The following is a 23,457-nucleotide window of genomic DNA, read 5'->3' as shown; positions in this document are numbered from 1 at the left end:
AGCTCCTCCCGGGACAGTATTTCTGCTTTCTTCCAGTATTTCCCATATAGTAAATATTTCCCAGCTGCAGTAATTACATCTATTATCAAATATCTTAGTTCTTTATCTACAATCTCAGGCATAATATTCAATAGAAACAATTCCAGTTTAAATTGTATTGCACAAGAAACATTTTTGTAACATTTCATGTACTAATCTCCAGTAATTTTTTGCTTCCCTACATATCCAACAAATATGAATGAAAGTACCCTACTGTGTTTTACGTCTCCAATGTTTGTTGGAAACATTTTCATACATTTTAGAAAGTTTAGCTAGAGTTATATGCCATCTATAAAGCATCTTATGTAAATTTTCTTTGAAACTTGCTGATTTTGTAATATTATTCTGCCAAATCTGTGTCCAATGTTCTAAATCAATATTATTACCAATATTTTGTGTCTATTTTATCATAGTCTTTTACCACTTCATCTTCCATTTTCATATTTAAGAGATATTCGTACATTCTTTTAATTTTTTATCACTTGTCCCTAGCAATAGTTTGCCAAATATCATTTGTTCTTCATAAAGGCCCATTGTTTTATATTTTATATAACTCAAGTTTTACTGTAATCTCATCCACCAATCTAGAAAGACTTTCTGCTCCTCTAGCTCCTCTCTGGTCTTTAATACCCCGTCTTTCTTAAGCAAGTCTCTATACCTCAGACATTTTGTTGAGTCCATTAAGGTTGGATGTATAAATGATTTTAGTGGTGACCCCGATCCTGGAATTTTACGATACTTTTGCTTTTGTATCTTATTCCAAACCCGCAACAAAGAATTCCATACCATATGATTATTGAAGACTTTATGGTTTTTAGCTTTTTGATACCATACAAAAGCATGCCACCCCAGGCTAAGATCATGTCTTTCCAGTTTAAGCAATCTCTCATTATCCAGAGTAATCCGTTCTTTGATCCAGGCCAGTACACAGGTCCGATAGTAGATATTCCAATCTGGGAGAACAAAATCCACTCTTGATTTAGAGTGGGGGGGGGGCAACCTTTCACCTTCCCTGGGCCACATTAGAAGATGAAAATTTGGTTTGGGCCACACATAAATTTGGTTTGGGCCACATGGGGGGGCAGCCCTAGCCGTCCTCCGCAGCCCCGCTCCAAGCACGCTTTCCGGCAGCTGCAATCGCAGACAGCAGAGGCTGTCAGCTTCGACTCCGGTGGCTTTATGGGGTCCACCTATTTATTTATTTATTTATTTATTTATTTATTTATTTATTTATTTATTTATTTATTTATTTATTTATTTATTTATTTATTTATTTATTTATTTGATTTTTATCCTGGACCAACGGTCCTCTCTATTGACGGGGACGGCACAATGCAGTCACACAGCCCCCCTGTCCCCCTCCCCTTCCACTCCTTCCTTCCTTCCCTCTCCCCCCAACCGTTGTGACGTGCCCCAGCCGCATTCCAGCTGCAAGCACCGGCAGTGTAACTTGAAACTTTGGAATTTCTTTAAAAATAAAAAATTGCACTGGGCCGCATTATGAGCCAACCTGGGCCGCATGTGGCCCTCGGGCCGCAGGTTGGACAAGCCTGGTTTAGAGTCTTGTAGTGCTTTCAATTTAACCCTCATTTTTTTCCCTTGCCAAACAAATTTCATAATTTAATTTTTTATGGTCCTGAAGAAGTGTTTGCTGTATTGTTGGGAAAAGAAAGATCACTTTAGGTAGCACATTCATTTTGATTACTGCTATTCTTCCCATCAATGAAAGTTTTAGCTTATCCCACTTCTACAAATCTTTCTGTATCTCCTTGAAAAAATTCATGTAGTTGTCTTTTATTAATGTGCTTGTCTAATTTGTCATTTGGATTCCCAAATATGTAACTCTTTTTTTCCTCTTGGAAGCCCATTGTGTCTATCAATTTATGAATCTTCTCAGTTAAAATATTTTTGTCTAGAATTTTTTGTTTTCTGCCAATTCACTTTCATTCCCACAATTTCCCCATAATGTATTACTATTTTCATCAGTTCATCAATAAATTTACTGGGTTCTCCCAAAATAAAAACTAAATCATCGACAAATGCCTGTAATGTATATTCTTCTCCCCTTATTTTCAACCCTCTTATGTTTTTATTAGCCCTAATCTGCTCACTGAGGACTTCCAAAGAGAGTATAAATAATATTGGAGATAATGGACAGCCTTGTCTTGTACCTTTCTGTATTTGAATGTCTTTTGTAAAATCTCCATTAATTTTGATTTTAGATTTTTGTTTGGTATAGATGGTCTTTATTGATGTGATAAATCTTTCCCCCTTATCCATCAATTCTAGTTGGCTGTATCATGAAATTATAGTTCAGATTGTCAAACGCCTTTTCCGCATCTAAAAAGATCATAGCCATTGATTTCTCCTGATGTGATTCATAATATTCAAGTATATTTAGAATCATTCTAAGGTTATTTCTCATTTGTCTCTGGTAAGAAATCAGATTGGTCATGGTGAACTTTTTGTGTGAAAAGAACTTTTATAATCCACATTTCGGAGTGATATTGGTCTGTAGTTTTTAATTTCCATGGCATCTGTTCCTTCTTTAGGAATAGTGGTAATTAATGCTTCTGTCAATGTTGGTGGGATTACCCCTTCTTTATCTATAACTTCTAGTAGTTTTTTATATGGTTTAGGCAGTATATCCTCAAAAGTTTTGTAATATTCTCCCAGAATCCCATTTCCTCCTGGAGTTTCCTTTCCTTTGCTTCCTGAAGGCTTCTACTATTTCATTAAATGAAAATGGTTTGTTCAGTATCTGCTTCTGTTCACTTGCGAGCTTTATATTACTATGTTTCCCCAGATAGTCTTTCTTTTTCCCTTTAGGTATCTCCCTTTCCCAATACAAGTTTTAACAAAATTTGTTTACAATCATATTTATTTCTTCCTGCCTAGGTTTTATCACTCCTTCCTCATCTTTCAAGTTCTGAATAATGAATTTTCCTCTTTCTTTACATAGTTTATATGCCAACCACCTTCCTGGTTTATTTGCATTTTCAAAAAAAAAATGGTCATGAATTTTATCCTTTTTTCCATTTCTTCTGTCATCAGAATATTCAATTGATGTTGTATTAATTTTATCTTCATCCTCAATTGTGTCTTGCTCAGGTTTTGCTTTAACTGTTTTTTGCACAAAAACAATGGCTTGTCCAAATCTCGATATTTTTCTGTCCTCTCTTCTTTTAGTGTTGCTGCAGATCTTATTATTAACCCCCAGAGAAAGGCTTTACTTGCTTACCATACTGTAATCATTGCCGTTTCTGGAAGCATATTGAGTTTAAAAAATATATCCATTTCTTCTCTTATTTGTTTCAAAGGATATCATTTTTAAAGGGTTGTATTTAATCTCCAATATAAAGATTTAGGTCCCATTTCCAATTGCACCGAGATAGAACCATGATCAGCCAAGGTATTAGGCAAGATGTCTATTTTCAATACCTCTTTCATCCAACCTAGTGAGATCCAACATGCATCAATTATTGACCAACTTTTATGTCTATCTGAATAAAATGTAAAGTCTCTTGCACTTGGATCCTTGTTCTCCAGGTGTCAATCAGATTAAGCTGCTAGCTTCAAAAAAGGATTTTGGCAACATAATTCTTCTTGTTTTTGTTTTCCCTTTTCCTGAATTTATATCTAAATGTCTATCAAAATGGTATTAAAATCTCCCAAAATGCAATACTCCTTGTATTTTCTCATTATTATTATTTAAAAAAAATTATTCATAGAACAGTTCTTGCGTTTCATTGGGGGCATATAAAGTAACAATCAGCACATTTTTGCCTCATTTTGGATTTCCACCATTAGTACCCTCACATCCTCAGATGCAAAGATTAGCTTTGGGTCCAATTCCTTTCATATATACGTTGCCACACCACTTTTTCTTGCTCGAGTTTGATGCTATAAATATTTCTCCTATTTTTAAATTTTCTAATAGATGGGTTTCTTAGAGGCAGATAATATCCAATTTTAATTTCTGCAATTGTTGGTAAATTCTTTTACATTTTCGGGGTGAATTTAAGCCATTTACATTGACTGAAAGAATTCTGAGCTTTTTTTTAACCATTTGGTCCATCGTTATTGTTAAGGTTTTCTTTCCTCCTCTTGGATTGTCTTGTTTCCATGGTGGACTTTCCTTTGATGCTTCCCATTTGGTTTTCTAGCTCAGATTCCGAACTTCCTTCTGAGTTTGGTCCCAATCGTCCACTTGATTGCTCCTCTTCCTGCTTCTCATCTGCCTTTTTTCTCTTCTTTCCTACCCAGCCATTTCCCCCCTTTCCCCATAAAGTCCTGCCTTCATTGTTGAGTTAATAGAATATATCTGCAACTGGAATTGGAAAAAAACACCATTAGGTATTAGCCACTTGTATGTAATTCAATTTGCTTTCAAGGATGTCAGCTCTGCATATTGTCTCCATTTCTGTTTTATCTGCCATGGGATATGTTTCAAAATCTTAATTTCTTTGTCTTTTATACTAGATTCTTTATCTTGCATGTTTTTTAGAACTTTTTCCTGAAATGCCATTCTTGTGAATTTAACATGAATTTGTCTGGGGAATTTATTATTCCTGGTGTATGCTGGCAAATCTGATGACATTCTTTTCTACCATTATCTCTGAGAAGGTGCAGATTGCAGCTCCTCCACACAGGAAATCTCTGCAACAGTCTTATGATGAATATGTGTTTGTGTGTATCTGTAAACCTTTAAGTATCCCTTTTCACCTTTGTATACCTTGCCAAGATATTAATGGATTTGATTATTTATCACACCATGATTGGGGTGTTAACCACAGAATTACTAGATGTGCTTGGAACAGCAAACCTTTGCATGCAAACCTGTTTCCTTTACACTAGTCATGTTTGTGGATCATGGAATGAAGGAGAGGCCCAGAGGGTCTCCAGTGATGTCTATAAATTCAGTAACTCTTGCATGTCTCTGCTGGGAAAGAAAGCCCCAGCTTGCTTGTGTGCATGACCCTGTATGTATCCGAAAGAAAGAAAGAAAGAAAGAAAGAAAGAAAGAAAGAAAGAAAGAAAGAAAGAAAGAAAGAAGTTCTGATTGTCTGTTGGGCACTGAAATGAGATGAACAGCCAGAGCTTGGGAAACTTGCTGGTTTTAGACCACAGATCCCAGAATCCCCCAGCCAGTATGGCCAGCTGTGGCTGCCGAGGGATTCTGGTAACTGAAGTGCAAAAGATTCAAAATTAAATGTTTGGATCTCTATATAGGGTTGGGAAATACTATTGTTGAAATCATGGCAGATTACTTCCTACAGAGAACCAGTCAAAGTCATTTTGTTGCCTGAGACACAGCAGCAAAAAGCATCTTCTGCTCATCTAGTTAAGAAGCACATTACCAACAACCATCCACATGATTTTGGCACTTGAAGCAGAGAAAATCCCACAGAGATCTCTCCCTCCAATTCCCAACTACAGAAATATGAGGTTTAATAAAATAGATTAGAACTAGTTTTCTGCCCTTTCTTGAGGCCAGACCTGAAGTGTCTGCTTCATCCTGTCTGATGGTAGGGCTGGCTGGACAACAGACAGCTCCTCACAGCAATGTTCTGGATTGGTAAAGGAGAGTTTCCTATGATATTGTCATATAGCATGGCTATATAACTTCGGCAGATAACCAAATCTTGTGGTTTTGTGTTCAAAATTTTAATAATAATATTGTTTGGTTTCTTTCCTGTAGTTTCCCCCCTTCTGCACCTTGGCTTTAACTCATTTAGGTTTAAATGTCTTTAATTTGAGCATCTTTTTAGCAGTTGATGGGGTTTGAATGAAAATTAAGGTCTCCTCTGGTTTTGTGCGTTGTAATGGTAATTTAATTAGCTGGCTATGATCCCATAAAGCACTAGTTGCCCATTTCAGAGGGAAAACTCCAGAAGAAGAGTTACATTGTTTTGATACATCAAGAAAATTAAGAGCATCACTTCATGGGTAAAGTTGAGTTATTTGGTTATCGAAGTATTTCAGACCTGCAGTATATCAGTACATGTCAGAGTGGGTACAATAAAAAATATCATTTTAAAACAATCTAAAACAGTTCAAATGCTTCTAAACACTTTAATAACACACACAATAAAAACTGCAAATGGACAGAAAAAAACGGGGGGGGGGGGGTCTCACTAAATAAGATGTTAATTCCAGATCTTGAAGAAAGGGCTGTCTATTTGTGGTAATGTCAAATACAGTAATAATAAGATTGTAAAAATGTTTTTCAAAGTGTGAACTGTCGAACCTACTGAGGGGTGCCGCAGGAAAGAGAAGGGAACACTGAGCAAGGGCTCTGCCCCCCCCCGCCACAGCTCCTCTGCAGTGCCTGGCGGTCCCAATCTCTGACACCTCCTTGGTCTGCGTTGCTCTCGCCTGGCCAGGCCTCGTTGGTGCTGGTGTCGCTCTGGCTGCTCACTTGTGAGGGGTCTGGGCTGCCTCCCAGTCTGCCTGCTTCCTTGCCTGGCTGACCCCTGAACTCCCTGTCCCTCTCCCCACCCGCCATGTCCCCACCACGGAAGAGGCGGCCTGGCTCGGCCCCAACCCCTTCCGCAGCGGGTGAAGGGGGTGAGTACCAGGAGTGGGGAGGAGTAGGGGTGAAAGCTGCCTTTCTGGCTGTGCTTCCTTGTGAGGTGCTGCAGCCTCAAGGTATCCCCAAGGAAGTGGCAGCAGCAGCAGAGGATGTCCGCCTGCCTGCTTGAAACTGATGGCCCGTCTGAGTGGGCTGGGAGCCAGATTTGGGGAGAAGGATGAGCCACATGCGAGGGAAGTAGTAGGGAGGGCAGAGCTGGGGGCTCTCATCCACTCCGAGCAGCCACTCCATGCTGGGTCACCATGGGAACCTACCAGACAAAGAGGCAGCCTGTTGGCCAACTGAACAGGCACATGGGCTGTGTGCCATGGGAAACCTCTGTACAAGTTTGGAGGTTTTACCATGCATTTCCTTGTTTTGCTTCTGAGTAAGCCAGCAGGCAGGAGGAGCCGCGACCATCTCTGCCTCCCAGGAGAAAGTTTGCAAGAGGAGAGGCTTTAAGCATCCCTATGCATTCTTCATAGCATGGCTCCCTCTAGTGGCCACTTCTGGTGATAAATATGAACATACTCCCCCCCCCCGATTTCTCTTTTAATATTTTTAATACAGTATTTTCAGACTGTGGGTAAGTGAAACAGCAGATACAGTATTGATCTCATGGAGAAGGGGTTCTTACTGTAGTCTAAATACACATTTGGCAAATTAGCTTGCTTTTTTATGTACTTGATAAGCTGGAAGGTTGTACAAAATTGTTTGTTTGATCAGGCACAATCTGTATTATGTTCTATGTCTTTTCTTGGCCAAGGACCATAATAATAAACTAAACTAAAATGAATGAATTGCTTGCCTTGCATGATAATGTAAAGAAAAAGTAGTGTATTTGCCTTCATGTGTGATCCAATCTCATGCTTTAACCTTACTTGGCTTCAGATGGTTGGATGAATTAGAGAACGGGAATAAAATCTTAAATTTGTTGTGTTAATGTTCAAATAATCACTTTTAATATTGAAATAATCACTTTTGCCTTCAACAAGGGCAATGCATCTGAATTTTTAAAACTGTATTTTGAAAGTAACATTAGAATGCTAAAATGTTACTTTAAAATGTTATTGTCTGCATACATTGGCTTATATTCCTGTTTTGTGCAAAAGCAATAATTTTAGCATTAATATATTGAATTGTAATAAGTAGCTGAGCTGTAGCTTGGCACTAAAATAAGGCTGAGGAATTTAACCAAAATTCAAAACCACTCAGACCTCCCCATCCCCGCTCAACAAGAGTTCAAAAGCAGACTGCCATTCTGGTCCATAGCAGCAAATGAGAAACTCTTTTTGTTTTCGATTTTTGGGAATGCTAATGACTCTCAATTGCCTGTTCAACTACTTTGCATTGAAACAGAGATGACTTGCAATAATATACTGATCTGGCAAAAATCAATTTCTTTCTCGGCTACTGTGACAGTTGCAGCTAAACTCAAAGGGAACAAGAAGGTTCAGGCAGATGATATCAAGTTGTTGTTGTTGTTGTTGTTGTTGTTTAGTCGTTTAGTCGTGTCCGACAATTCGTGACCCCATGGACCAGAGCATGCCAGGCCCTCCTGTCTTCCACTGCCTCCTGGAGTTTGGTCAAATTCATGTTGGTAACTTCGATATCATCGTCTCTCCTAAACAGAAAGTCACGGGGCTTCTGCTTTCTGAAACCCGGCTGGTGCTATTGCATTTATACGTTTTATATGGGCTTTCTCCAGGCTTCTGCTTACGAACTGTGGGAGCTGTTGAACTGGTAAGGCTTTTGGTGAGATCCAATAGGATTCTTGTTCACAACACAAGTGAAATGTGGTAAATTCAGAAGCCAGGATATTATTTTTAAACAATTGTTTGAAGTTCATTATTTTTGAACTTGATGAATTTTGAATACAGAACACTATGAATCATCCTACCATTTGGCATTTTCCTAGTTGTGCAACCTTGATTTATGTGGGCTTGGCACAATGAATATTAACTGATAAGCCTGACAGATTTACCAGAGTGAGTCACTAGTGAATTGTGGGCCATTATCTGTTGCAAACTGTCTTTGGAATCCTTTAGGGAACAAGCTGGAGAGGGCTGTCATTAAGATGATTACCAGTGTGTAGCACCCAAAAGGCATTGGACACATTACAGCTTGACAGGAAGCTCTGGTTCCTGCTCCCAAGGAGTGAAGCAATTATCTAGTTACTTGGCAAGTTTGGCAATAGGTCCCAATGGGATGAAATAAATATGGCTTTTCATATTCACAAATCAAAAATAAGCATTTTGTCCACTAAGTTTGTAGCCCATAATACAACCCTTAAGAACTCTGACAATTATTTTAGCTCTGGTTTCAGAATGATTCACAAGTTGTGGCTTTTACAATTTGCAGTTAATAATGACTTACCCTTTGTAGTTAACAATAACAAGACAGGACATGCTTCTGGGTTAAATACTAAAGAAATTGGTTTGGAGGAAATGAGATGGTGGTTGTACTGTGGATTCAGCCACTTTCTTGCTTAATGTTTGTGACCTCCTTCAGAGAGTCTGTGCCACTGTTTCTAACCTGGCACCTTGAGAAATCACTTTTACAAACCGGGTTATGAGGGTGTCTAGTTAATAGTAGCTTTAATAATCGTTCACCCTAAAAATGAAGTTATGCACAAAACCAATGGGGACTAACATCTGCTAGCCTGATGCTCCCCACATTGTTATGGTTGATGCCAGCTTTTTCACTTTTCAAGAAACCTACACCTGTCTTTTCCTCTCATTTACTTTACCATATAACACTATTTTCAGCTAGCTGGGTAGCTCAATGAGTTGGGTACCTGGCCGTAGAGCCAGAGATTTTGAATTAGATTTCTTGTTGTGCTACCTGAGAAGACTGACAGCCTATGTAGCTCTGGATAAGTGAAAGAGTGCTGGAGCTCCCTCAGGAAAAGGGAATGGTAAGCTATTTGTGAGTACTTTACAACTAGAAAACCCTGGAAAGGGTAGCCATATATCAGAATTGACCTGGTGACATGCAATTAATTAAAGGCCTCTTTTAACAAAAAAATAAATTGTAATTTAAAACTGGGGATGAAGCCAACAGTTTTAAGAAAAAGGTGTACAAAACATAGAACTGCTGCTGAAGAAATGAAAATTTCCAAAAAGTTGTAGCTTCCAATTTTCTTGCCCTAGTTACATATTTATTTATTTTATTTTATTAGATTTATACCATGCCCATCTAGAAAAAAGGTCTACATAAGAGGCAGGTGGGTTATATTTTGTGGCTACTGAAGATCCATACCAATAGGAAGTATCTTGGACCCAAAAACCAAAGTCTTTGTCTGCCCATTTGCCTGAAGACAGTGTAGATTCCAGACAGCCTAGTCTCTTCTGACTCCTGTCTGACTCTGGAGAAAACCATCAAGAAGATTGTCCATGTATATATATTGTATTTATAGGATATTAATGTGAAATTGGCATGAAGAAACAGTCTAATTTAGGGGTGATATGGAATAGGACAAAGCATTATATATAGTATCTGTGACTTAACAGAGAATCATAAAGTTAGGAGTGACCTCACAGGTTTTGTAGTGCAACCTGCTGCTGCAGCATGAATTTTTCATTAATTTGTTCATTCATTCTATGTATATCCCTCCACTGTTCCAATTAACTCAAGGCAGTGTGTATGCCTCTCTTCCTAGTTTATCTTTTATTGTTTTGTGCCTTCAAAGTGGAACAAATTTATAGTGATCCTAATAGGGTTTTCAAGATAAGTGAGATATATAACAAGCATAGAAATAAAAAGATGAAGTGAGGAGGGAGGAGAGGTCCAAATGAACAGTCAAGGTTTGATTCCAACCCCCTGGGCCTGGAAACTATGAGGCCAAAGAAGATCAATGCAATGAAAGGGATTATTAAAAAAGTTAAGTGTTAGAAGTGAAATGGGTAGGGGAAAAAGATTTATGTAGCGGTGAATGATATGTTATACAGTGGTGCCTCAACTTATGAACATCCCTACTATTTCGACCATTTTGAGTTACGACCAGTTCCGGCTGCAAAAGTTAGCTTCTACTTGCGACCGGAGCTTCCACTTATGAACAGAAAAAGACAAAAAAAGGAAAAAAGGTGGAAAATTCAAATTTCCAACTGTAGGTGGCGATGAGGCTGCTTCTTTGTAGCTCTTTCACCCCAGCAGTCAAGAGAGTGTTTGTCAGAGGAGGCTTGAGACTGCCTCACTTCTGTTTCTGAGTGAGCTTGTGTGTGCGTTTGCAGGGAGGCTTTGGGCTGTTTTCTGCTTTTTAAAAACGGTTCTGGGTGTTTTTTAGCATGGTTTTGGGCTGTGCGGGGTTATGTTTCGGTGCTGTGATGGGTGTTGGGAGGTTGTTTGTTTTTTGGTTCCCTCCATTTTTGATGGGTCTTGGGGGGTTTGTTTATTTTTTGGTTGGCCACCCCCACTTCCAATGGATGTTGGGGGGTTTGATTGCTTTTTGGTGGTTTTTCCTCATTTCTGATGGGTCTTGGGTTTTTTAATTTTTGTTCCCCCCCCCATTTCCGATGGGTCTTCGGGGGTTTGTTTGTTTTTTGGCTCCCCCCCCATTCCTGATGGGTCTTGGGGGAGTTGGTTGCTTTTTGGTGTTTTCCCCCCATTTCTGATAGGTGTTGGGAGATTTGATTGCTTTTTGGTGTTTTTTCCCCGATTTCTTGATGGGTCTTGGGTTTTTTTTTTGTTTTTATCTCCCCCCATTTCCGATGGGTCTTGGGAGGTTTGTTTGTTTTTTGCTTTCCCCCCCATTCCTGATGGGTCTTGGGGGTTTGGTTGCTTTTTGGGCTTCCACCCCATTTCTGATGGGTCCTGCATGCTTCCCTTGCTTTTTCCTTTGTTTTCTTTGCATTTCCGACCTGCCCCCTTTGTTTTCTGTGCATTTCCAATGGGTCTTGCATGCTTGATTGCTTTTCTCCCTCCCCCCCCTTTGCTAGAAGGGATTAATCGCGTTTCCAGTGAGTCTTGCAGTGATTTGTGTGTGTGTGTGTGTCTGTGTGTGTGTGTGTGATTTTTTTTCTTTGGTCGGAATGGATTAATTGCATTTCAATGCATTCCTATGGGAAATGCAGATTCGACCTACGAACTTTTCGACCTACGAACCACCTTCCAATACAGATTAAGTTCGTAAGTCGAGACCCCACTGTATTACTGGCTTTACTCACACATAAACCAGATAAACTTACACAGGTAAACCAGATAAATATGTTGCCTTTAGAATGCCCCGTTTTAGAAACCCCCACTCTTCTTGGCCTCCTTTTCTTGTTAGGATTTCCTGACATGGAAGCTTACCATTGTCCAGAGTTTGTTAAAACTGGCTTTTAAAAAATTCAGCATATGTGTTTGGCTACACTCTGCTTTGGTTTCTTTTGAAATCAAGAATTCTCGTAGAATATGGCCATTCTCACCCAGAGTTCCCTTTACTGCCACTTCCTCCACCAAGTCATCCCTATCAGTTAGAATCAAGTCAAGGATTCCTAGTTCTTTAGGTTCTTTCTTCATTTTTTTGGTAGGAGAAAATTATCAGCCACACAAGCCAGGAATTTCTTGGAAGGACCATACTTGCAGAATTTGCCTCCCAAAAAAGAACAGAAGGAATAGAAGGAGCCAAGGAAAACTGTTATACAGTTGTGGGAGATGGTACTTAACACTGGTGAAATTGAATTTATTAAATAAAACCGTATCATCTTTATGTTGAAGATGTAAAAAAGAAAAGGGGACATGTAAGGAAGAGGGAATGGTCAGTGGTTTTTAAGGATATTATGGTAAAAATGGGCATTATGTACAAAAGTCTCCAATTACTGCTTTGTTGAATATGGTTAACAATAACCTATTAAAGAGAGAAGAAAAGGGAATAATTATTTTTATTATGGTGGCTGATATTTGCAAAGAACTGGAAAATAATGATCAATTTACTATGGATGGCTGGTTTAAGGAAATGTGAATTGTGGCCATTAATGATAAACTAACCTGTGAAATTAAGATTAGAAAAGGAATATCAAAAGAAATATGGAACTTATTGTTGATATATGTGTTTTAGAAAGAGGAAGGATATTCACCTGGAGAAGATTCAATGTATTTTTGGAGAGAATGGGGTAGTACGAAATATAAAGAAAAATACAGTAAAATGAAAACTAGTCTCAAGGGTGGGGGTAGCATAGGGTAGATAATTCTAATTTTGTTTACATTGATTTATTGGCAGCGTTTTGTATACTTATTGTTTTGTTGCTGTTGTTTGGGTGGGAGTGGATGGGTGGGGTGGCAAGGGCAGGCCCACCACACCCCGTGCCCCCCTGCGGCAAAGCGCTGCTTTCAGAAACCTCCCGGGTGCTTTTCCACTGCTGAACAAGCCCTGAGAGGCTTCTGAAAATGGCGCTTTGCTGCGGGAGGTGCGGGGGCTGGCGGGCCTGCCTCTGCCACCTCACCCCCACCCACCCCATGGCAAAGCACCACTTTCAGAGGCTTCCCCGGGTGCATTTCCACTGCCTGTTTATCTGCTGGGAAAGTCCGGAGAAGCCTCTGACACCCTGCGCCGATCAGCTGTGAGGCGGGGAGAGGGGCGGGAGCGGAGAAGAGCACACACCCCTCCCAGCAAAGCACCGCTTTCAGAAGCCTCCAGGGGCTTCTTGCGAAAAAGGGCCATAGGAAAAATCATCTTGTGAGGCGCCAAAACCCTTGCCGGACCCATTCGTCTAGTGAGTTTTTCATCTGGCGAGGCACTCGTCTTGCAGGGCTCCACTGTAGGTGGTTCATGACCTATTGGCAGAAGGTATGGTGTTACAAAGGAATCAAAAACTATCTGAGTGGGAATCACAGGAAGGATGGAATTTGGTCAATAGGGTGGGTCAACAGACAGCAATTATGGAAATACATGGTGACATTGTTGTATCCTATTGACAGGAAAACACTTCATTATCTTGCAAAGAAGTTACAAGTTTGGAGACTTCCAAGGCAATAGGAAATAATGTTTCTATAGGAAAAGGTATTGTCCAGGTGCAGTTCAATTTACATAAGATTGGTCCTGGTATTTGCCTGGGGCAAGATGGACAAAGACCCAGGTGTGTCTGTTGGTGGAAGGAATGACCTCTGCTGTGTTTGTTTGCTCCTCCAATCTAGATTGGAAGGTGAGATAACCTGTCCTGGTGAAGGAAAACCTGGCAAGCCTTAATCTTTACAGAAACTCCTTGAGGGAACAAGAAACATGTACATATATATATATAATCTGGCTGTGTTTTATCTTTCCAAACTATATTCTGTGTGATCTCATTAAAGGCATGTTCTTGCATGTTTCATGTAGTGCCATGGTCACTTCATATATTTAAAGAGTTGCTGAGAATTAGTAAGCTTGTTAGGAAATAATAGCCTCAGAAATTCTGCTGTCCTCCCCCTAACACCATCAGCCCCTGCACCTCCTTTTGAGACTGTCAAACCCACTTGGGTCCCAGAGATGTTAGCCACTGTTTTGTTGCTGCTATCCTGGAAGCTACTCCCTTTTCTGCTGTTTTTATTTATCTTTGCATTCTGTTTCAATTGGATTAGAAGTTTAAATGCTTAAGAGTGCATAACAATATATTTTCTTATTAATATTAAACAATCATTTTTTTGGCTTTTTAAAAGAGTTCTGCTTTAAATTGAATCACAACCCCACCCTCAGCCCAGTTTGATTTATCCTTGCACTCAAAGAGAAATTTAATGCTAATAGGAGCAATCATTGCTTTGTTTTGATTTTTGGACTGTTTGGAAAACTTTCACTGCAAGGGAAATTACAGCATTATTAAGAGTCCATTAAAAAAGGGCTTGCCTAACAATGCTGATGATTGCCTGGAAAGTAGAGATGGAACGGAAACGCAAAGACGAGGAACTTGTTTTTCCAGGACCTCTTTCTCCACATCCTTCCTTAGTTGTAATGTAATTATTTTGGCAGTTATTATAAGCAAGTCTATTATATTACAGGTACTAATTGCAAGTCCCATTGGTTACAATTCTTTTGAGACACCCAAATAATAAAGAATGTAAATCACTGTAGAGCAGGACTCGTTTGGTTTACACCTGCATCTCTGATTAAGTGGAGGCCAATAATAGTGGCATAGTTAAGGCATCCCACCTGCCAGATTAGAGCACCTAAGGAATAAAGTTTTGCATGTGTTTCCTACTCACATATACCCCCCCCCACCATCTCTGATGGTAAAAACATGAGTTGAGATGTCCAGTGCATCGTCTTGTCCGGAGAGGTTAACCTGCTTTCAGCCTGTAACGACCAATGAGGTGGGCACGATGCTTGCACGCTGTCGTGCCACCACCTCCTCCTTAGAACCTTGCCTGGCTTGGCTCATTGAAGTAGCCAAGCCGGTAACAACAGAATGGGCCACTGCAATAATCGAGGAGGACACGGTTCCCCCTGCCCTCAAGGAGACACTCACCAAAGCTTGCTTTTCCAGTGGTGGCTAGAGAGTGCATGTCAGCAGCAGCAGTGGTAGCAGGAGTCTCCCCAGAAGTTGAAGATGCCCCTGTCACTGCTACTGCCACTCTGCTCCCCAGCCACTGCTGTTCACTTGTCTGCAGGACAAGCAAGCCGTATGGAAGAAGAAGGTCTCTCTTGCCTGACTGACACTGTACTGCTCTTTAAAATGATGCCCAATACACACTATTTTAAAGCACAGTGAGGTGTATGCCATGTAAAGCAACAAAAGTCCGTTTGTATTGACATTGGTTTCAAGAAAGCATTTAGTTCCAATCATTGTTAGTAACTTCTGATAATGCTACATTGTCTGTTGTGCTTTTAGGTAAGGTAAAGGTTCCCCTTGACAATTTTTGTCCAGTCGTGTTCGACTCTAGGGGGCGGCTCTCATCCCGCTCTTCAAGCCATAGAGCCAGCGTTTGTCCGAAGACAATCTTTCCGTGGTCACATGGCCAGTGTGATTTAGACACGGAACGCTGTTTACCTTCCCACCGAGATGGTACCTATTTATCTAATCGCATTTGCATGCTTTCGAACCGCTAGGTTGGCGGGAGCTGGGACAAGCAACGGGCGCTCACTCCGTCGCGTGGATTCGATCTTACGACTGCTTGGTCTTCTGACCCTGCAGCACAGGCTTCTGCGGTTTAGCCCACAGTGGCACCACGTCCCCGTTGTGCTTTTACTCAGTCACTATTTTTGCACAAGCACAAAAGCAAAAAAGCAAAAAAAAAAACCCCACAAATAATAATTAAGCATTAAATAAGTTAAGTTCAAACATACATAATGTACTAAAATACTGTGTCCAGTCATTTGATGAAATGGTTGTTGACTAAAATAATTTTAGGACCATTTATGGCCATTTGTTATGAGTGTTCAAATTGTATAAATCTTTTGCCTTTTACTGAAGATTTCTGTGGAAAAGACTATTGTATTGTCATGTTTAATTCTTGGTCATCAGCTGTTTATTTTCCTTTAAAGCACTAAAATTGAGATTAATTTACAGAAAAAAATGTTTCCACACAAATGTTAACGACCCAGATTTTAAGATCTTATTCACAGTGTTGTGGCTGGAAATTGGCTGGAAGAGATCCTTTTTGATTCTGCACCTCAGTTAGAGATTTCCTTAATATTTATATGACCTTTATGTTGATCCAGACCTTTTAAATAACTTCTGTAGTCTGGGCTTCTTGGTTTTAAAATCTCAGTGTTTAATTTTAGAATCCTATGAATTTTGTGCATTGTTGTATTGTATGTTCTTTTTGACTGTATACTTTGTGTTCTATTTTATATATAAACAGTTTTTAAAATATTTGTTTTAACTGTTATCACCCTATTTTGTTTACTATATGCTGCCCAGATAACGTTTATTATGAGGTAATGTGAGAATATTATTCATTCATTTATTAATGCATTCACAAAGAATCATTCATTCATAAATAATGGCTATTCCCAAAGTCCTCATGATAGAACTACAAGGCAGGACAAAAGTAAGGCCAGCCAGTAATGAGCAGTGGCTGTTTGCAGTTGGACCTTGTCCATTTTTTCTATGGTATTGAGCAGTGTATGATCCCAAGGGAAGCAGGTAGAATCTGAATTAGGAATTAATGGAAATAACAGGTGTTCTCAAGTACAGATCAATTTCTTCATCACTGTTAGATAGCTCAGTGGTTTAGGTATCTGGATGCAGAACCAAAGGTTGGGAGTTCAGTTCCCACTGTGCCTCCCAGAGAAGGGCTGTACTCGACAATCCATAGAGCCAGCAGCTCTGCAGTTCTAAGATGATGATGATTACATCAAACCACCCATGTTGGGAGAGAGGTTTTTACCCAGGACCAAGCCTACCATTAGGCAGAGTGAGACAGTGTGTCAGATGCCAGAGGGAAGCATAACATTTCTTCTAAATCACTTAGCCGTTTCCTACTGGTGGAGGATATAGCTGCACATGCTATATGGCTTCTCCTTCACCCCTAAATTAGCCCTATGACTTCAGGTTCAGTGGAAGATCCTGCCCTATCACCAGCACCAAAATAAAGTTCAAATTTGAAAGGGAGGGGCACAATTTTTAAATTTGCTTCAGACAGCAAAATCTTTTGGGGTGGCCTTACTCTGATTAAATAAAGAGGAAAATTTCTCCAAATATTTCATAGAACTCTAGGCAGCTGGGGGACTGTGTATGTTATAGTTCAAAAAAGGAACATTCCATGCTTTGATTTCTCTATATATGCTGGTGAGTGCCTGCTTCTGCATATCATTCATTTCTTGTGAATGAGAATTCTTACTTTTCTTTGCCAGTCTCTCAGCTTTGAATTCACAGCTGAGCTGCTCCATATGGCCTTATTTAGGTCAGGCATGAGTCCTGTCTTTATTGCTTGAATGTTTTTCCACAGACAGGAGTTAAGGAGCACCGTGATTGTTTTTAAAGTAAATTTAACAAAGCTAGTAAATGGGATCTTGACACACATGGCCCTTAGCAGTATCTTCTTAAAATGGTCATTTAGAAAAACCACAAGCTTCCGTGGCTTCCTCATAAAGAGGCCTCAACGAAGAGTTCACTAACAAAAGGTAATACAGGGCCTCTCCACATATTAAACCTTTAGCTACTCAATATTAGAGTAGCCATTCTCAATGGAGGCCAAATGGGTGCCCCCTGGCTCATTTGAAGGGGGGGGGGCATAGACTGGAAACAATTCTTCATACACCACTGTATGCAACTCAGACAAGCCTTTGGCCTATATTTCTTCCATATTGTGGCTGTTGCAAAAAAAAAAAAAAAAAAAAAAAAGGCCGAGAATGGCTGTATTAGAGGACCTACACAGAGATCTATGAGGGACATTCTTGAAAGTGCCAGGTGCTTAGGACCCTCTCCCCCCCCAGCTTTTTCAGCTAGCACACAGAAAATCCTCTCATGGCTACATTGGCTGTGGGATTCTGGGAGTGACCTTTCTAAACTCTGGTAGTAGCAGCCCTGCTGTGGAAGTTCCTTCAGAATATTTGGCAAAAGTCCAATTCTGTATTGGTCCTGGGGATGAAGGAGAATATTTTTGCCCTGTCTGAAAACAACAAAGGAGTGTCTGTAGCACTTTAGAGACAAAGCAGGTTCATTGTGGGCAAACTTCTGCAGACTGTAGCATGGGGTCTGAGGAAGCCAGATGCAATCATGAAAGGTTATTTAAAATAAAACTTGATAAGAACAAACAAGCTGCCACAAGACTTATCAATGTTTTGACTGCAACAGAGTAACATAGTTATTATTCTGGAAACTGGTACACCCAAGCTTTAAAAAATGAGAGTCTATAATGTCACTGGTGACTTAATTGCTATTTTGCAATTGTGTTTATATACAGTTCCAAGAACACACACACAGGGCATAGAGGAAACAGTCGAACAGATGACCAAAACTCGCTGCTTCCATTTACGTATGACCACCATGGGGACTCCTAGGCACCCAAAATGTTAGCTTGCAGTATCCTAGACCTCAACATTCCCTCTCTCTTTCTGGTTATTCCAAACTGTTGCATATTGTTCTGTTCAACAGACAACTTATTGTTCTATTTACCTCCCCGTACCCCAGGTGTTTAGAAAGGTGGGCATGCTTGCTCAGAGATTCTGAGAGTCCTTCTTTGAAAAAAGTAATTTTCATCAGTGATTCTTGATGAATCCTTCTCTGTCAGCCAGCTTTTTTGAGCCATCTGACTTTCTATGGAAGCATGTCATCTGAGTATCAACATTCCTTTGCCAACGCAGACTGCGTAGTATCTCACAGCAACCTGTTTTAATAGTCCTACTCACAGGATGGTAATAATTCAGGCTAAGGTATGTTATAGGGTTCCTTCTCTCATATGAATCTGCCTGTTGTGTAAGATCCTTGTCTGAATCCCTCCCTTAGGTTCCATGACCTCTGGAGGATGGTGGAGTAAGCTACTCAGAGACAGAACCTTGAGTGCAGTGGCTCCTGTCTTTGAAATGGAAATATGAAATTGGCACTCTTATTTACATGTCAAGTTAAAAACTATTTTATCCTTTCAAATGGTTGGCAAGTCATAGCAATTCAGTAGATTATACTTTGCATTGTTTTACTTTGGATTGTAAATTACCTTGAAGATGTTGCAGTAGAGTGATTATGTATAATGTTTTAATTAAACAAAGAAGTGCCACCATGATCAAAACATTTATGGAAATTTGTTGCTAATAATCAGGGGACTGGGACTTGAGTCACTGGACTTGCTGTCAAGTTGGACTTAGGTTGCCCCAGTGCCTTGACTCAAACTCAACATGGGTTTCTTTCAATTACTCAAGACTCAATGCATGACTCGGAACCCATCCACCTCTCCATTTTTTCTGGGGGGAAAAGTTTGTTTTTAATAGGAACTTTTGTTTTTAATAGGAACTTTTAATGGGAACTGGGGTTTGGGGCTTAGGACATGGTACCAAAGACTTGGATATAATTTGGGGGGGGGGGTGTTGGTGGGTAGGGGGAGAATCTGATCCTAATTTTTTTCTCCTGAAGATGGGAAACAGAAAGATGCAGAGTTTCATTAGACACATTTCTGAACTTTTCAGTCAATGCAAACTCTTTTTCCTCCCAAATAACTCTGTGTTAAAGTTTTGCATGCCATTATAACAACACAAGAACAGAGTACAGTGGGGTCTTGACTTAAGAACGGCTTGAGTTAAGAACATTTTGACTGAAGAACCGCTCTCATAGGAAAATATTGACTTGACTTACATACTTAGATTTGCGTTAAGAACTGAAAAAAACCACGCGGGAGGCAGGGAAAGTGCAAAATTTGAACTTTCAGTTAACTGTTGGCCAGTGAAAAGGGTGCCTGTCTGCTTCCTCACTCCTCCCAGCGTTTAGAGAGTGGATTGGGAGACAGTCTTTGGACTGCCTGGTACTGTCCTGCCTGGACTGCATTTTCCCTGCCTTCCCTGAACCTTTCTTGACCTAAGAAAAAAAGAAACAAAATATCCCCCTCTAGTGGTCGAAGGCGGAATAGCAGCTTCCCATTAGTTTCTATGGACGGAAAAGAGCAGATACGGATCAAATGGTTTTCAATGCATTCCTATGGGAAATGCAGATTTGACCTGAGAACTTTTTGACTTGAGAACCGCCTTCCAATACGGATTAAGTTCTCAAGTCAAGACCTCACTGTAAGGGAAAGTAAACCAAGTAACTTCCTGATCTCCTCTTTGAAACCTCTTTTTGTGAATGACAGCTCTGCCTCTTTGGAGAGCCCAGGGGAGAGGTTTGGGGAGAGATTTGCACCTGTTTCCCTCCCTACAGAGGAACATCTGCCTTGCTGATACTGATGGGGAAGGATGTAAGAGAAGACGCAAGCTTGACACCTGCTGCAAGTCTCCAAGGGGGGAGAGGCATTACCACTTTTGCTCGCCTCTCTTTCATCATGCCTATAAGCCCTGGCAATCAGAGGACCCAAGTAAAGCTGTGGTGTCTTTGAACACTCAGCTAATTCACTTTCCTAGTCCTCCTAGTCTTGGTAGTTCTGACAGCAACCAGGCCTTCTAGCACAGCAGGAAAGGAAAAAGAACCAGACTGGAGAGTGCATTTGGCTGAAGTAAAAGGATGGGATTGGTGGGGTTGATAGGGTGAGGGGAGGGGGGAGGAGACAGAATTTCCAAGTGGCAATTTGTGATCTTTTCTTCTCTCCCCTGTGTGTGGATTCCCCTGTTCCCCTTGCTTACCCACGACCTCATTCCTGTGCTGCCAGCAGCCAGGCTTCCTTCGCACGCAAGGCTGCCCCACGTAGCTAGCTAGCTGGCTGGCTGGGCGGTTTGCTTGCAGTTGCAGACTCACTGCCTGGCTGCTCTTTGGCAGTGCTCTCTCTCTCTCTCTCTCTCTCTCTCTCTTGGCCTGGCCTGCCTGCCCTGGGTGTGCAAAGAAGGGCTGTATAGGCCCAGCTGTTGCCAAGATGGAAATGAGGCTTATGTACTCTGCTAAAAAAGAAAGAAAAAGGGGGGAGGGAGGAGGTCTGGAATGGGGAAAGTGAAGGCCTGGGAACACACGTAAAGGAATGTGCATGGGAGTAAGATGTGCAGAACGGGTGTGCAGGGAACAGGATGGGAAATGCCCAAGGCAGGGTGTTGTACTGGTGGAGAAATGAAAATCTCTGAGGATCTCAGAACTTCAGTTTAGCCTGGTCAGAATCAGGTCTCAAGTGAGGCAGCTATAGCTGCTTGTATATAGAATACGCCTGGAAGTTCAATGTTATTTGGAGTGAGTGAGGTTTAGTGTTGGCATAAACATTTAATCTATAAAGGCCTATAGGGCCAGAGCAAGAGTCACTGTGAATCTTTTTCAGCCTGAAAGCCAGATGAAGTTTCAGAGAAATGTTGGGAGACCTCTTGCCAGTTGTGGGTGGAGCAAAAGGCAAAAAGGTGTCCCCACCATACAGACATATTTTAAGGTGTGTACTGCTATCAACCAAGCCTTATGCAAAGGAATTCAGCCTCTGGGAATGGAGGGAGAAAACCACTGAACAGCTGGAAAACCACCAAAGGATGGTGTCATAGGGAAGGAAGTGCAGCCACCTCTGGAATGCTAGAGGACCAGAGCTTCAGACCACTTAGATCTGCAGACGTCCATCCAAGAAATGCTTCTGAGGGTGCGACTACACTGACAAGTTGAATAGGAGCAATTCGGCTTTGCATCCACTTGATTTGCATTCTCTTTTGTGCCTTAATTTTGTTTAGTTGACCACATGAAGGCTCCAGGTTATTTCAATGCCAGAGTCCACACTTGGCCCTCAATCTGCACCCACAGCCCCACTTCCTTTGATACTGCCCTCCTGCTATTCCTGGCACTTCTATAGTCTGCTGTCAAGCCACTGGACTGTTTAAAGCGGTATAGCTTCTGGGAGTTTCAGTCTAAGAACATATGGAGACTCATGGTTGGGAACCACTGGTTTAAATACCGTATTTTTTGCTCCATAAGACGCCCCCCCCAAATGTGGGTGGGAAAGTCTGTGTGTCTTATGGAGCGAAGGCAGCAATTTCTTCCCCACTGGCTCCGTGGGGGGGAGCGTCGTAAGGGTCCGGGTAAGCCTTCCAGGACCCTTGGGATGCTCCCCCCCACCCCCACAGGGCCAGCGTGGGTGAAATCGCCAGCTTCCAAGTGGGGGGAAGCGTCGCAAGGGTCCTGGATGAGCCTTCCAGGATCCAGTGCCTGCGAAATCGCCAGTTTCTGGGAGTCTTTTGAGGCTTCCCAAGCCTCAAAAGACTCCCAGAAGCTGGTGATTTCATCCCCCCTGGCCCAGTGGGGGTGGGTGGGAGGAGCATCACAAGGGTCCGAGTGAGCCTTCCAGGACCCTTGCCACGCTCCCCCCACCCCCGCACGGATCCAGCGCCAGTGAAATCGCCAGTTTCTGGGAGTCTTTTGAGGCTTCTGGGAGTCTTTTGAGGCTTCCCAAGCCTCAAAAGACTCCCAGAAGCATTTCACCCCCCTGGCCCCGTGGTGGTGGTGGTGGTGGTGGGAGCATCGCAAGGGTCTGGGTGAGCCTTCCAGGACCCTTGCGACGCTCCCCCCACCCCCCCACGGGGCCAGGGGGTGTGAAATCACCAATTTCTGGGAATCTTTTGAGGCTTCCCAAGCCTCAAAAGACTCCCAGAAGCTGGCGATTTCACCCCCTGGCCCTGTGGGGGTGGGGTGGGGAGAGCATCGCAAGGGTCCGGGTGGTCCGGGAACACATCCTAGGACCCTTTGGAGGCTCACCCTGCCCCCCTGCTGGGCCAGAGGGGGGGAAATCGTGAGCTTCTGGGACTCTTCTGAAGCTTCCCAAGCCTCAAGAGTCCCAGAAGGTGGCGATTTCACCCCCTCTGACCCCTGGGGGGGCAGGGTGAGTCTCTAAAGGGTCCTAGGGTGTGTTCCAGGACCCTTTAGAGACTCACCCTGCCCCCCCAGGGGTCAGAGGGGGCAAAATTGCCACCTTCTGGGACTCTTTTGAGGCTTGGGAAGCTTCAGAAGAGTCCCAGAAGCTCGTGATTTTGCCCCCTCTGACCCCTGGGGGGGGGCAGGGTGAGTCTCTAAAGGATCCTGAAACACACCCTAGGACCCTTTGGAGGCTCACCCTTCCCCCCCCCCGGGCCAGAGGGGGCAAAATCGCCACCTTCTGGGACACTTTTGAGGCTTGGGAAGCTTCAGAAGAGTCCCAGAAGGTGGCGATTTCGCCTCCTCTGACCCCCGGGGGGCAGGGTGAGCCTCCAAATGGTCCTAGGGTGTGTTCCATAAGATGGACCTCTCCATAAGTCTCACCAATTTTTAGGAGAAGAAAACAGATTATTTTTTCCTGTTGTCTTCTCCTAAAAATTTGGTGCGTCTTATGGAGAGGTGCGTCTTATGGAGCGAAAAATACGGTAACTGCACAGTAGT

The 23,457-nt window shown here is 41.8% G+C and overlaps 1 protein-coding gene and 1 pseudogene across 1 annotated transcript in view; both read left to right on the top strand.

The window, feature by feature from the left end:
• The window catches only part of FOXO6 (forkhead box O6), a 187,900-nt gene that overhangs the window by 59,473 nt on the left and 104,970 nt on the right, over positions 1–23,457 (top strand). The gene's annotated exons all lie outside the window — the stretch shown is intronic.
• Positions 15,932–16,036, top strand: LOC140702115 (U5 spliceosomal RNA; annotated as a pseudogene).

This window comes from Pogona vitticeps, chromosome 9, assembly GCF_051106095.1.
Source record: "Pogona vitticeps strain Pit_001003342236 chromosome 9, PviZW2.1, whole genome shotgun sequence".
Classification (NCBI taxonomy): Eukaryota; Metazoa; Chordata; class Lepidosauria; order Squamata; family Agamidae; genus Pogona; species Pogona vitticeps.
Note: the sequence above shows the minus strand (reverse complement) of the source record. Positions and strands in the feature narration are given on the sequence as shown.